Here is a 15,737-nt window from a genome sequence, read left to right as displayed (position 1 = left end):
CCACTCCTCTCCCACTCCCTCTAGAAAGTATAAAAGTAGAAATCATCTGATGAAACATTCAGTTGATCAGCTAGCATCGAGATGGAACCCGATTCAACCTCCGAACCCTATAGCTGCCCGGATCAGGGGTACAACTTCAATTACTGGGATAACAGCCAGGTACCGCTAGTCTCTTCTACCACGGAACCCCACAGTCCGCCATATGAATACCGGGATCACGACATCAGGATGCAAGTTCAACATGTCACTGGCAGTGACGAAGGACACTTGGACGATTCGGAATATCCAGATCCTGACGGATGGTGGGACCCTGCTTATGATGACATTGTCCCAATGAGCAGCGACGACGACGATGATGACGTCGACGACTCTGGCGATGATGCTGATGACGAGCTTGACGTTAGACGTCCTCCACCATCCCCTATCCTCATCGAGGATAGTCCTCCGCCATCCCCAATCCTGATCGATGATGATGTCCTCAATTCCGATGATGACATATAATCATCTACTCGTCCATCATTTCCTTTCCTTTCCTTCCACGGAGTACACACTTTTTGGTTGGTGTACACGAGGCACTGCGAGGCTGGGGCAGTGTCTTCCTCCCTTCCTCTCCCTTCCTCCCCCTCTTATTAGTTTTTTTTCCATAATAATCACTAAGAATTTCTCCTAATAATCGCTCAGAGTTTCATTCTTGATGTTTTCGAATCTCAAACACTGTTCTACATTTCACCCCCTCCATTTCATTTCTTCCAATATAAATATAGCAACAATCCCAGTTCTATATCATTCTTCCACAATGTCGAGTACAGGACCCATCCAAGTACATGAAATAGATTCAACGTCTGATCATTTGAGTACAACCTTCGCTCAATTTCTGCAGCGAATCTATGATCTTCCTGATGATTTCGCAGAACGAGTGGAACAAGGTATTCAGGACGACATAGATGCTGTTGACGATAATAATGCGGATGATGTGATTAGTATATCATCTGATTCAGATGATTATGACGACGACGACATCATGAGTATATCATCTGATTCAGATGACTATGAGGATGATATCATTAGTATATCATCTGATTCAGATGACGATACCATAATTATTGTTTCTGATGATGAGGAGCGTTAGTCCATATCATTGCATGGATTAATAAAAAAATAACAGCCCTTTTCAGGGCTACAATTAAAGACTGAAACAATAAAAAAAAAATAGCTCTTTTCAGAGCTACCATTATACTTTCAAACAGAAACAGATTCATACCATTGTTAACATTATGTTAACATTATAATCTCAAACGAAATATATGTATGTGAAAGTATTCATCATTATATGCATACAATGATTGACAAAATGCCATCTTCAACTTTCATTTAAAGTAGTACTCATCATATGCATAGATATTCAATGACTATCAAATTCCAAATTTCGACTTTTCAGTCAAAGTAGTAATTTATTTGTCATATAATGTATAGATATTCAAAGACTAACAAATAGTAATTTATTTGTCATATAATGTATAGATATTCAAAGACTAACAAATTTCCAACTTAGACTTTTATTAGTCAAAGTATTCATTTTTCACATAATCTATGAATACTAATACAACTAACTACTGTTTGTGTGAATAATGTAGCCCTGAAAAGGGCTGTTGTTTTTTTTTTGACCAGTAGGTCCACGGTTATTGTGCCACAGGTTGGACATTATTACATATAATACATGTAGATACTCGGGTGAAGTTTGTTAGTGGCCTCTCGCAAGCTTCACACCAATTCTGTCCCATTTCCATAATTGAGACAGTGTTGTGGGTGTTGACATGGGCATACCACCCTCCATTATTGTTTCTATGCGAATAAAACCGAAAGCAGCACCAACATAGTTTTTTGTTCTCTCCATCTATTGTGCTGATCAATACGTATGCATCCATTGCACAATACAAATCCAAGGGATCTTCCAGTGTCTCACTGACATTGAGTGTTCGCATACCGATCCTCATAGCACCATCACCTTCAGTTGTGTCAGCTTCTATCCCTTCATCATCTCCTTCTTCATCCATGACCCTCTCAAACTCCATCACGTCATCATCTTCGTCGCTTTGGTTGGCCTCGTTTTCAACTTCGTCTATCTCATCTTCATCGACTCCAACATCTTCTGCTTCAACTATTACTTCCTCTAGCGGAACATTGACATCCTCATCATCTGATTCGTCTATCTAATTGTTTTCATCAACAGCAGATATTCTATTTAATGCAGCATTTATTTTTGCAGAATTCATCTTGTTGTTGTTTGCTCACAGTTATAGAGAGTGAATGAATGAACTCTAGGTTTGCAAGTCAACTTATATAGGAGGTGATGCGACTCCCACTTGACTCGTTTAGAGTGGAATAGTAGGAGAAGTTATCCCACTATACTTCCACATGATGTTGATTTGTATAAATAGAGATCGTAGGTATAGGAGAGAGCATTCAGAGTTTCTGTAAGTCATCTCTTAATATTTCTAATCGAATTAGTAAAATGCCGTTTCCAAAAGAGTGGAATGAAAAACCAAAAGTGTGTGTCTACCCAATGATGATTGCAGGGGCTATTGTGTGCTACTTTTGTCAAATAAGTAGACCTAAGGATTCAATCAATCCATGTACTGATATGTGTAGTGATTGCGTGTTGCGGATTCAACTATCGCCTCCTTCTCATCCACCGAAGCGAACAAAATCGGATTATCGTCAACAACAGTTACAGTGTCTGAAGTGTTCCGAACCTATAATATTTAACAATATAGGTATCTGTAGAAATATTTGTGGTACCTGTGCTGCCGTTCCAACTCCACTGCAACGTTGTTTGCGTTGTGATACATATTCCATGAATTGTTGGAATCATGTATGCAATGCATGTAGAAGTACTTGGGATCTGTGTGAGAAGGTTGGTCAACTCTACCCCAATAGGAGAATCCATTTTTTTCAATGTTGGTGTTTGACGCACGAGCAACAACTATTGAGGAATAGAGTCAAAGAACGTTCCACATCCACAGAGACATATTAACATTTTTCATTTTTTATTATCGTTATTGTCCTCTATTATTAATAAATATATATATATATATATATATATATATATATATATATATATATATATATATATATATATATTTTGAATTTATTTGTATTATTTTCCAACATTTAAAAATACATGCATGCAACACAAAGTTTTCCTCTTAAATGACAAAGATTGTTACATGCGTGAATAGTTTAGTGAGAGAGCGCATGTGCCAGTTGATGAAAGAGCGCATGCGCTAGTTTATTTTCTTCTATAAATGGTGAGGTCTCAGTAACATCATCACCTTTCCTATCCACATTCTATTGCTATCACATATCATTCCTCAGACCTTAATAATCATGAGCTCTATGCCGCTATTGATTGCTGAAGATGGTTCACCACTTGTTGATATCGATCAGACTGATTTTGAAAATATTCCAGTATTACATTTATCGAGTCAAGATTCGATAAATGATTTTGATATTAACGACTTCGTTAACTTTGCAGATGTGCCAGAACCAAATGAACAAATTATTATTGAAAATCCGATCGTTTCGCAATTATCATCACTCAAACACTCTTCATCTACCCTTCCTCTTGGTGTTGATAAGAAATCTAGAACAATCAAGAGGAAGGTTACTAAGGCATCTTCATCGATTGTCACTGACTTTAAAGAAAAGAAAGAATCCAAAAGTGTTGTGCGACAGAAAAAACCCGCAACGAAAAGTGACAGATCGAAGAGGAAGCCAAAAGGTACTCCTAAAGAAATGAAGAGTGATTTGAAAGCTGAACCGCTATCTTCTTTCAGTCCCCTCCATCGGTTTGGGGAAATGAAAAGGAAAGCAAAATGCCGTCTTGTAAAGGCACAGATGACTATTGCTGAACTTGAAAAGAGTGAGCGAGCTATTAATGCTAATAATGAAACTCTTGAAGCATTAGATGCCAAGATTGCATTAGCGAAGGTTGAATTGGCTAGAATGTCTAAAGATGCTGATGAACTCCGTTCAAAAATTGGTAAAGATAAGCAATTCCATCAACGTTCGAGAATGCAAGCTCAGGCTGAGCTTGAGGAGTCGACTAAGCTTTATGAGACAGCATTATCAGTGAGAGATAATTGGCAAAAAGAGTTGGATACTGCATTTCAAAGTGACGGCGATTAGTTTTGGGAATGATAATGTGTTTTCAATATCGTGAGTTGAAAAATATAAGCGGGAATGGAGTATACAATTAATTTGGTTTGGTATACACAGAACATTGCGAATGGCTGGGGCAATGTTTACCGCTGCAATATTTTTCAGTTCACATACTTATAATTGAAATGAAAACAATAATGAACTTTAATATTACTTTATTCATAAAAGTCACTATTATATACATTTAAACCATATTTGATTCATCAGTCCAAGAATTTTGTTCGCTAGGAAGGCCTAACCACTTTACATATACTTTATTTTTTCTTCTCTTCAACACCTTCTCAATCAGATATACGTCAGGATTCTCGGTTCGTAATAACTCTTCTTCGTAAAAACATCCTCTAATCGGCTGTTCATTCATATCTTCAAGATTATAAGTCGTTGGGATGGTTTTATTAATTTTAACAATCTTGAATAGCTCCGTGGTAAAATTCGCAGTGTAAGACTTTTCAAAAATATTTTTGTATTTACTTATACGTACAATATCATTTAATTGGAATTTGGGTTTACTTTGTCTTCCTCTAATTCCATTGATACCCTTGAATTTTAATTTTGTTGTTGAATCAACATTGATGGGTGCCATACCTATTGTACGATGAACTTTATTATTATATCTACTAGTTATAATTGGAAGAATATCAAGCCATTTGTGGTGACCTCTCATCGAAAATTCCTTGTAGAGCCATGCCTTTATTGTACGAATCACTCTTTCTGCTATAGCTGCCTTCTTTGTGCTAAATGTTGAATAATGATTGATATTATATTCTCGCATGAGAGATGAGAAGCTTTTATTGAAAAATTATTTCCCTTGATCGCTTTGTATGTGTTTGGGGGAGTATTTGGCTTCTTTCAGTACATGTTTCATTGCATTAGTTACTGTACTACCTGTTTTATCTTTAACTGCTACAGTCCACAGATATTTGGAGTAACAATCTATCACTACAAGTATATATCGGTATCCTTCATTACTTTTTGCATAAGGTTGCAGTTCAGCTAAATCTATTTGCCATAGATCTGCAAAACCTTTGATGGTGGTTATTCTTCTACGAAAATTACATCTTGCAGGTTTATGTAATTCATTAACAACTTGTCGTTTGACATCACTTATTTCATTAGTCATTCTATTTCAATATGATTAAAGAGAAAAGGTGATAATGTTACTGCATTGAATGATGATGTGACAGTGATCATTACATGTGAATATGTTAATATATTATACCTTCTTCACGTAATTCTTCAATTATTGAAATTATTTCATTATCATGTCCGGTATGTCCAGCTGACTTTGAAGCTACCAATAGTCGTAGGCGAGCAACTAACTCTTTCGGTGAATTCCAGTACACATAATTCACAGGTTTAGAATTATATATTTTCTCCATTTTCACTCGTTTGAGTGCTCCACCAATTTTACTTCTACTTCTTATTGGATATTGTCGTGAGTCTAATAGAGGTTTGATAACTTCACGAAATTTTTTAGAATTTGTATTTTTAAAACCATTCTTCAGATGATATTGTTTATATGGAGCATTCGTTATTTTCAATATTTTGGAATATACTTGACGAGTTTCTTCATTATCAACATCTTGTGGATTCTTCAAAAAAATCATATCATACAATTCTGGACTACCTGCGCATTCATATTTTTTCACTTTATTAGCATCCCAAAATGAAATGTTTCCATCTTTGAAATGTACCACTAGACTTCCCATTTTCAGCTTTTGTGTAATTGGATCCATACGTACGCCAAATGTTCCATCATATGCTGGATTTCTAGATTTTATATTATTCAAATGTTTCATCAAAACATCTTCACCACTTTCATTCATAACAGGTGAGATGTCAGGATCCGAGGAATCGATGTGGGACGATGATGGTGTTTCGAATAGAGTTGTTTTCATATCGTCTTGAAGTGTGCTCGTGTCACTATTCACAGATGATACACTACTAAAAGATTGTTTTCTTCCTATTGGAGTACTCATGGGATAATTTGAAGTAGATTGAACAGTTCCATGATTTGGTGATAACACTGGTGATTTAGAAATAGCGTTTGATGATAAAACATTCAATGGTTTCATTATGGGCTCATACAATCTTTCAAGTGTCGTACGATTTTCAATATTATCATTCTTGATAGAGTTGAATTTCTGCCTGACAGCTTCTGTTGTCTCAACTAGTTGACGTTTCAAATTTATTTCATTGTTTTTATTTTCAGGATCTTTTTTTGTATTCATAATGCCCTTTTTTTTGAATTAAAGCTTAATTCGTCGGTGAAGTGATCGAATAAGTTCCAAAAACAAGATCATGGGTATATAAAACTATCGAATCCTTTGCGATATCTACCTTCATCTATTTTTCTATCCTTATCAATGACTAGAAATCCATATTGGTCCTCCCAGCATTTAACACACATCAATTGGAATTGTTTGAATGTTACATCGGGTGAAACATGATCTGAATAAATATGATGTAAATTCGTCTCATCTTGTTTGAACATTATAATGAAATTGGTATTGTCACGCACTAACTGTTTGGGTACCCGTGAATATGTCTGTGCTAGATAAAAACAATCAACATCCTTATGACGTCCCATACAGAAATATGATCTAATAATATCTTGCTTTTCACATATCACATCATCGAAAATGAAAACAGAATTAGGCTTAGCGTCGGAGGGTTCCACTATTTCTGCATTATTGCTGAATGTATAAAAACCTAATCTTTTTATAGGTTCCAAAACACTTCGCAAGTACTGATATTTAGGTTGATTGAGTGATTTCGAATAGAGATACACATTTCTAAATCTCAGTCCTTGTGGATGTGTTAATAGTGATATCATTGCATTCGTCTTTCCACAATTTGAAGGTCCTATAATGAGTGATGATGGAAGAACTGATGATGGAAGTAGCGGACCATGTCTGAATACCCTTTGTCCATTCAATCCACACCCAAATTTCTCATCTAGATTATCTACAGCAAACTTTTCTTTCTGTTTTACAATGCGCATCGTGCCGTGGTTGGAGACTATATAAATGTTATTAGCTTATTCATTTCAATGTGTACCATCAAACGATACGGACGTATTGAAAGTGATCGTAAAATTAAAAGAGGTTGTGGTTTTGTTAATGATTTAATAAACAAACTTCCTTTCGAATTACATGTACCCGGAGGTTATCAATACTGTGGACCGGGTACAAAATTGAAACAACGTTTAGCTCGTAACGACCCTGGAATCAATAAATTAGATATTGAATGCAAAAAACACGATATTCAATATTCTAAGCATCCATCCGATCTTGCAAGACATTTAGCCGACAAAGAACTTGAATACAGCGCTTGGGATAGGGTTAAATCGAAGGACGCGAGTATTGGGGAAAGAGCAGCTGCATTACTTGTCACCAACATTATGAAAGCGAAAAGACATATGGGCATGGGTTGTAGTACCAATAAGAAAAAATGTAAGAGGAAACAAACGAAGAAAAATAAAATTAAAAAAGGTGCATTTGGTGCTGGGATAGTCCATAAAGTGCGAAATGTATTGAAGAAAGCTGGTGGGAATCAATTTGTGACGAATAATAGCAAAAAAGCTATCACTGTGGCATTGCAGGCGGCACGTAAATACCTTAAAGCTGCCGGTGGAAAGAAGAAAATCCGCACACCACGCATAATTCCTGTTCCCAAGATCGGTGGACTTTTACCATTGATACCAATTTTTGCTGGACTATCCGCACTAGGAAGTTTGGCGGGAGCCGCTGCTGGTATTACCAAGGCCGTGAATTCGGCAAAAGCCAGCAGAGCGGCTTTAATGGAAGCCAATCGTCACAATAAAACCATGGAGGCTGTAGCATTAGGCAAACGCGGAAGTGGAATATATCTCAAACCATACCGTAAAGGTTTAGGACTATATTTAAAACCATACAAAGCCACAAACAAAACAAAAAACTAATTGAACCCCTACCTCAGAGGCCTCTTACTGATCTCGATCTCAGTTATTATGCACAAAAAATGAAAATTCCACATTTTCGTGGTGTTTTTATGCGTGATAGATTACCATCTTCAGGTCCAAAACAAAACGAGACAGCTATTGTTAATTTAGATGGAATAAGTGGACCAGGAACACATTGGGTGGCATATAAAAAATGTGGGAAAGAAGTCACATATTTCGATAGTTTTGGAGATCTACCCCCACCATTGGAATTGACTCGATTCTTTCGAAAATGTTCGAATGTGAAAATCAAATATAACTATGATCGACAACAGAAATTTAATACAGTTCTCTGTGGTCACTTGTGCTTGCAGTTTCTCTCTAAATAATTTTCCAAATAAAAATGGATTCAACACCAAAACTGGATCGGGAGGCTATCAAGGGAATGGGGTTTTCACTTAGAATGTTTTCAAAATATGGTACCTTGAAAAAAATGGATAAAGTGATGCTTGCAAATATGCCTAAGGAAGTGATACTTGCATGTGTTGCACATGAGATTGCATATGTTTGGGAAAAGTTGCCTAAGCATCTGCAAGATGACATCGATATAATGAAACATAGATATTGTTATGAGCACCACCACCACGATCAAAATTCAGAATCGGATGTTAATGACGGTCCTATACCTCGGAAATCTATGTGTTGTATTTGTAATATAGAGGATGTGAATATTGGTATCAATAAAAATGATACTTATTACAATACAACACCTTCCAAAAAGTGTAAATTGTCTCAAATGTGCTGTTGCTGTGTACAATAATAAATTGAAATGTGTTTCAAAATATTCATCAGTCATGTCACGAAAGTTCGAGCTACAAGCTGTCGGGACAAGTGTCTTGAGTGCGGATTTTTTTCCACCAATTGAATTGGATAGGAACAGTCGTTATGGATTAGGACTTTTGGGATTCTATGGGTGCAATACAATCAATAATATAACTGAAGCTAATAACTTAGTTAGTTTTAGAATCAGTAATGACAACTCATCGATACCGCAAAAGTTGACAATTGAAATTCCATGTGGTGCTTATGAAATAGAAGAGATCAATGCCGTCATACAGAAACATATCATGTTCAGATTGTTTCATGATAAAAAACCAAATGATGTCGTTGCAGATGATATTTTCTATCTACACGCCAATAATAATACATTCAAATGTGAAATGCGATCCAAATATGAAATTGATCTGACACATCCAAATTCAATAGCAGAAATGATGGGGTTCGCTCATGAAATATTTCCACCAAATCAGATACATGAATCATCATTACCAATAAACATTACAACTGTGAGACTTATCCGCTTAGATTGCAATATAATATCTGGTTCATATATAAATGGTGAAGAATCCCACATTCTTTTCTCATTCGATATTGATGTTGAACCTGGCTACAATCTCACTAAAGAACCACACAGTATTATATATATGCCTGTCAGTCCAGAAGGTCGTCAATTGATTCACAACATTACGAAAAAAATAACCTTATCGATTTTGGAAGTGAAGAAGAGATTTTCATTATTTTGGAATTGAAGAAAATCGAATAACTGTTGTTATGGGTTTCATTTATAATAGACAAAATCGCATTGAACAATCCCAAACGAGTTGCACTATCAAAAAGAAAGGTGTGCATAAAAAGAAGCTCATTCCACAAGTGTATGCTAAACAGTTAGCACATAACGCTCTGTCTGTGAGTGATCTTAGATTTTTGAAATCGATTGAATTGAAAGTGAGAAAATAACAATGGTGCTCGAAACAAACAATGAAAAGTTGAATACATTCAATGAACCAGTGCTCGATCATTCTCTCATAAGTTTACATGAGCACACATATATGCCCTATGGATCACCGCTATTCAGGAATTCGGATGAAATCAGAATTGCAATCAATAATCAAGATGTTATACTAGATATTGCCGAGAGCTTCATTTACATAGAAGGTAAATTCACCCCCAAAGATGTAGCGAAAACATGCTATCTCTCGAATAATGCAATTGCATTTCTCTTTGACGAAATTCGTTATGAAATGGGTGGTGAACAAGTGGCTGTTGTTAGAAAACCTGGGATAACATCTACAATGAAAACCATGATATCATTTGGACAATCTCATGCTAACACATTATTGACATCTGGTTGGGGACTTTCACAATTGAAGCAAGATATCTTGGATACAAACAGTCATGTTTTTAGTGGAAAACTACCACTGAAATATTTGATGGGTTTTGCTGAAGATTACAACAAAAGTATCTTGAATGCCAAACAGGAATTGATTTCGATTATCGCTCGATCATTCAAAAACTCATATATAGGTGAGGTTGATGCTGATTTGGAAATAAATAAAATCGAATGGAAAATAAGACATATTGTGCCAGATGATAAACACAAGCTCAAACTTTTGAGTAGAATAAACAAAAGCGGTCTGAATGCCAAAATCAAGTTGGCGTATCGTATGTGGGACCTCTATGAACTACCATCATTACGTGGGACTTCTTCAGACATATGGGCCATCAAAACAACTAACGCATTGGAAACTCCTCGTTTTGTCATCATCGCATTCCAAAGTACTACCACATCTGAAGATAGAACACAAGATATTACAAAATTCACAACTGCTGATATCAATAGTATTCGAGTATACTTGAATTCTGAAGTTTATCCATATGAGCGTTGGAATTTGAATTTCGATAAAAAACTTGATGCTCCTGCTTATTATGCTTTTGAGAGTTTCCAGCGAAGTTATTATGATAAAGATATGAGTGAACCTCTGATGGACATTGGACAATTTAGAGAGAATCCACTATTCGTCATCGATTGTTCCCATCAACCGAATGCAACAAAATCATCAACTATTGATATAAAGATTGAGTTTGAGACGAGGAAGACCAAGTTTCCAGACAACACTAAAGTATATGCATTAATTTTGCATGATACAGTTTTAACATACAATGCATTGGATGGTTCAGTTCATAGCAGATATTGACACTTTTTTTTCACTCTATCATGTACTGTTTTATGATCTTTTTTTTTTATTTGTAACTGACTTATATCATGTATTGTATTTTATATCATATTTATTGTTTTGTAATCATTTTCTATTGTATTTCATCAGATTTAAATAAATAAAACATGAAAATAATACAAAGTTTTTTATTTGACATTATTGATTTACAGGAACATACAGACTATCTAAAATAACTTCTTCCTCATAATCATCATTTTCGCGACCATCTTCAATTTCCTCTCGATTTTCATCATTCAATTCAAAGTGATGAATAATCCATTCTGGCAAGTATGGTTGGAGGCTATACAGGAATCTTCTTAGGTTCAGTTCAATCATAACCTCACAAAGTTGCCACAATTCCAATTCATTATCCAAAAATTTGTTGCAAACTTCTGCACCACTCCAATAGTTCTCAGCATCACGAAGGCATAATTCGATTTGTTTTTCATCATAGCATACACTCATATCATAAACGCTTGCATGTTCGGCTCCATCACCCAACACCTTCAATTTAGACGACAAATGTTGAACCGATGATTTGAGATCTACAATATCGTCCCAATCTTGACTTGCGTACTGCATCCACATCTTTAAATGGTGGAACTGAAATCGAATAAAAAAAACAATAAGCAACCTCCAATTTTTCAGTGATATAATACTCACATTCCCATTTTACTTGTAGTTACAAAGTGAGTGTATTCAACTAAGTTAGTAATGTTTATATTTCCATATAATTATCATCTAATATATGAATATTAATAAAACAATAAGAAATTCATTATAATTCCTATTATTATTCAATCATATTGAATTTGACTAGAGTTATCGTTTTCACACCAAAAAAACTTTGTAAGCTATGACCTAAAGAAATTCACTATAAATTATTACTATTATTCAATCATATTGAATTTGACTAGAGATCGCGTTTTCATGCCAGCAAAACTTTGTTGGCTCTGTCCTAAATACATCATCGTATATTTACCACCTGATGAGTTGATACAAGATATATCGTCATCACTGAATTGCAACGAAATACGTTTTGGTAGCCATGTTTTAAATAATTTATCATTGCTCACATCTTGCAAAGTTAATAAAATTGATTTACCAAATCGTGTAGAATAAGTTGACATATTTTTAATTATGTACACTTCATCAATTGGCAATGATGATAAGGCCTTTTGCTCTAGTATTTCAACCTCCTGTACAATCAAATTATTAATTTTATTCAAGTCTACTTTTGAAACAGACATGATGAAAATATATATGAAAATATAAACAATTTCCAACAGACAAATACACTCACCGTCTTCCTTCTATTACGAACTGAATAACACTCTACCAATTGCTAACTGCTGCAGATATATTCGTCTACTGGCTTCATAGTGTGCCAGGCATTTCTTTTATATTAAACAGTGTGAGTCACCCCCACCATGAAACCGTGAAAGATTCACATTGCTAGTTGCTATCCACTAGAGATGCCTGACGTCACAGCCAAGCCCATCTCCCAACTTGATGCGATAACAGTTGCCGGTACGAGCAAGCAATGGTCGTTGCGGTCTCGGAGAGGGTAGACGCTAGGCAGACGGTCCTCGGCTGCCGTTGTGTCACCATCGATAGCGGGGCTAGAGCGAACCTTCATCGCTTCGGGAGAGGTGAGGGCAGACCGATGAATACGCATTACTCTGCCACACGTCGTGGAGTGAACATGTCGCTCTCTAGCCGTTGAACGGTTATTGCTGTGACGTCACTCCACTACTAACTTGGTGCCCTAACACCGATGGAGCATTTATTACTTGGAGGATCTTCGAAGTATGCAGACGTATGTTTGTACATAGACAAACAAGCACATGATGAAACCCTGTACCGTGCATTCTCCTACACACACACACACACACACACACACATAAACACACAAAATCTCATATGAAAAAAAAATCTGAACGATCCATGCACCAGACACTTCAAGGTCACAACGCCTTAACTTCACTGCACAACAAAAAAAGCAAATAACACATCATATTGGTGGGGGGAGGATTAGAACCGGGAAAAAAATTCTGAACGATCCATACACCACACCCTTCAAGGTCACATCACCTTGACTTCACCAAACAACAACCAATAAAAAAAAGCAATTAATACGTCATAGTGGTGGGGGGAGGCCGAGAATCAGCTGTAAACAACTACTCACAAGCTCTGGTTGACTACAATTCAAATATGAATGGGGTTGATAAGTTCGATCAGCTACTTAGCAGTTACAAAATCAATAGACAAAGAAACAAATGTTGGCATCGCATATTTTTTCATTTTCTCGATGCTTGTGTTGTTAATTCTTATTGTCTCTACAAGCTAATGAACTTACCCAAAACAAGTTCGAAAGCATTTAGAAGAGCAATTATAGCTGGACTTACGGCTTCAACGTTAGCATCCTCAAACAAGTCTTCTTCTAGAAGGGCAAGCTCAAATCTACCTCAATTGGAGATAAAAAAATCGAAACCTTATGTTCCGAAAGAGATTCGCTGGACATCATCGATGCATCAGCCCGAACGTACTTCAAGGAGGAAGTGTGCTCTATGTAGCACAAAAGCACACCCCGTGCGTACCGATTGGAAGTGCTCCACATGCGGCGTTCCTCTTTGTTTAGGGAAGTAAAAAACCAGTTTCCAAACTTATCACTCACATTAGTTCATCTTTCCTATATTTCACTTTACTTTCTAATTAAAAGTATCATTTTATTATTATATTGACTTTTTTTCAAAGCTGGAATGGTGGTCCAAACGATAAACCACCACTTTTTGTGAAAAAAGACGATTTTATTTTTTATTTTCTAGATTAAATATGATTTTTGTATAGACAAAAATGGAATGATACCGCAATCATATAATTAGAGTGAGAAAAAAAATTGGGTTCCACTTGGGTTAAAATTTTATGATGATTCTGAAGCCAGTAAGAGTTAAACCTACACCAAAAAAGCAGTTAGTGACAAATTGTGACTTTTGGAGTTATGTACATCAAAGGATTCGTCTTAACGAGATCTATCTATTCAGCTTAGGAGAAACGTAGTAAAATATTTTTAAAAGGGTTTTTTTGTGAATAAAATGAGCTAATAACCTAGACAAACTTAGGAAAAACGCAGTATATTATGATTACTAAGCAGAAACGTAGTAACTACATGTAGTTTCTGCACTTTTGCTAAGCAGAGGTCAGTTACTGCACTTCAGCTGAGCATTACAATAAAAACCACCTATTTGTTATCAGTATCTACATCAGTTGATTTTTGTAGATTTGGTGTTTGTTGATTGTTTTAGTTAATGATGAAAGTGAGGAATGTGTTTAGTTGTTGTTAAATGAATATTGAATTAATGAAATTACTTCAACATGTTTAGGAAAAGAACTCGTGATATTATGAATAAACTAAAAGACGAGGAAAATGGAGTGAAACAAAATCATAAAGAACAAGGCAAAACTTCTACTAAAACTTCAATAGTAGTGACAGATAGGTCTAGCATGTCTAAAAGTGACTGCAATGCAGGAATAGAAGTTAATTCCAATGAAATTGCTAACATAGAATAAGTAGTAGAAATCAATTCAAGTGAAAATAGTAACCTAGAAGATGCAGTACCGATTTGGGTAGAAGAAGCCTACCTGAGGTAGGCCTAGGCTTAGACATACAAGAACTAAATTTTGAACAATATGATGGGTCAGAGCTTAATAATAACTTACAGATAGACCTAGACAAAGAATATGTGAATCGTGATCACAGTACACACTCTAGCACAAATGACGGTTCGATGCACAAAAATCGTAATGAATTATGTAGCTTAAATGATAATATCTGTGAAATTGTCTCTGCTGACAAAAACACTAAACAAACTACTGTCAGGCCTGCTACACAGGATCTGACTAAAAAAGATACAGTTAGGAAGGGAAAATTGCCTTTTGAAAGTAAGGAAGAAAAAAATGCGAAGAAAAATAATTCTTTAAAGGAAAAACATAGTGTTTTCCCCCGTGTGAGAATAGTTGTTATTTACAGTGCCGCCAAAATATATCTGATGAGCAAAGGTATAACATAAACCAAGCGTTTTGGGAAAAATCTTGGGCTGATAGAAAAGCATATATTTTGACAACTTGTGGGCGTCTTGATAAAAAAAGGAAAACAACTGAATCTGAATTAGTTAGTAAGAGGAATGAAATATTCTAGTACTTTCTTTTGGGAGAACAGGGCCAAAAAGTTCGTGTATGTAAGACTTTTTTCCTGGCCACCCTTGGCTACAAGCCAAAAAATGATCGTTGCATTTTTGAAACACTAGCAAAGACACCAAAAAACCAAATATCTCCCGTCCCCGATAAAAGAGGCAAAAAAAATCAGCAAACTTCATTTCTAAAGATGAGATGGAAGCTCACCTATTATCATTCCATCCTCAAATTTCACATTACAGACGGGAGCATGCTCCAAATACACTCTATCTCCCAAGTGACGTAACTATAACTCTGATGCATAAAGACTTTTTGGAAAAACATCCTAACTCAAAATGATCGTA

This window comes from Leptinotarsa decemlineata, unplaced genomic scaffold (assembly GCF_025532065.1).
Source record: "Leptinotarsa decemlineata unplaced genomic scaffold, Ldec_3_MD MMD2_P_RNA_scaffold_14, whole genome shotgun sequence".
NCBI classification, from domain to species: domain Eukaryota; kingdom Metazoa; phylum Arthropoda; class Insecta; order Coleoptera; family Chrysomelidae; genus Leptinotarsa; species Leptinotarsa decemlineata.
The sequence above is the reverse complement of the archived record's forward strand: the minus strand, read 5'-3'. Positions refer to the sequence as shown.